At 40.0% G+C, this 1,094-nt stretch overlaps 1 pseudogene; it reads right to left on the reverse strand.

Annotated features, from left to right (window-relative positions):
* Nucleotides 1-641: 641 nt before the first annotated feature.
* LOC118584905 lies at nucleotides 642-740 on the reverse strand (annotated as a pseudogene).
* Nucleotides 741-1,094: the final 354 nt, after the last annotated feature.

A 1,094-nucleotide genomic window follows, 5' to 3' on the forward strand; every position in this document is an offset into this window, starting at 1 on the left:
CTGGTCTAACATTTTCCAACTATCCAGGCTGGTTTCTGATACTTCCAGGCACCTGGTCTGGTTTCAGGGTCTTCTTCAATGGTTAAGAGCACTGGCAACTCTTCCAGAGGACCTGGGTATTCCCAGCAGCCATCTGGAGCTCACAGTTGTCTGTAACACCAGTTCCAGGGGGATCTGATGCCTTCTTCCTTTGTCAGGCACCAGGCATGCATGTGGCATACAGACATACATGCAGACAAACACAAACAATACATGTGCAATAGTAAAATATTTTTAAAAAGTCAAATGCCTGGAGAAAATATTCCAGAGACAAGAGCGCAAAATTATTTTTAATTTAATTTAATTTAATTTAATTTAATTTAATTTAATTTAATGTGCATAGGTGTTTTGCCTGCATGCTTGTCTGTGTGCCACATGCATGCAGTGCCCTTAGCAGCTAGAGAGGGTGTTGGGATACCTGGGACTGGGGTTACAGACAGTTGTGAGTTCCATGTAGGTTGAATCCCGGACCTCTGGAAGAGCATCAAATGCTCTTAACTGCTGAGCCATCTCTCCAGCTCCTGGAACATAGTATTTTACATCAAGTTTTTAAATTTTTATTTTTTTAAATAAGAAATGGGCAAAGCCAACTTTCTTTTCAGAAAAATATGGAACGCCTCATGAATTTACATGTTCTCCTTATGCAGGGCCATGCTAATTTTCCTGTAGTTCCAATTTTAGCATATGTGCTGCCTAAGCAAGCCCTGGAACATTCTTTTAGAAACTATCTGGATTCCATCTTCTTTTTAAAATAGGGCCTCATGTATCCTAGGCTGCCCTTGAACTTGTGATCTAGCCAAGAATGACTGAATTCTTGATCTTTTTGCCTCCACCTCCTGGGTGCTGGAATTATAAGTGTGCTTGCTCCACACAGCTGATTTTACTCAATGATGGAAATCAAACCTAGGGCTTCTTATGTCAGACAAGCACTCACCCAAGTAGGTTGGGCCAGTCTTGATTTAAAAACATGGAAATTAATGACTGTCAATGTAAAAAATCCTGAAAAATTGGATTCTGAATATGAAAGAGCTTTGATTTGCTTACTTTTTATATGC

This window comes from Onychomys torridus, chromosome 5 (assembly GCF_903995425.1).
Source record: "Onychomys torridus chromosome 5, mOncTor1.1, whole genome shotgun sequence".
In the NCBI taxonomy this organism is placed as follows: Eukaryota; Metazoa; Chordata; class Mammalia; order Rodentia; family Cricetidae; genus Onychomys; species Onychomys torridus.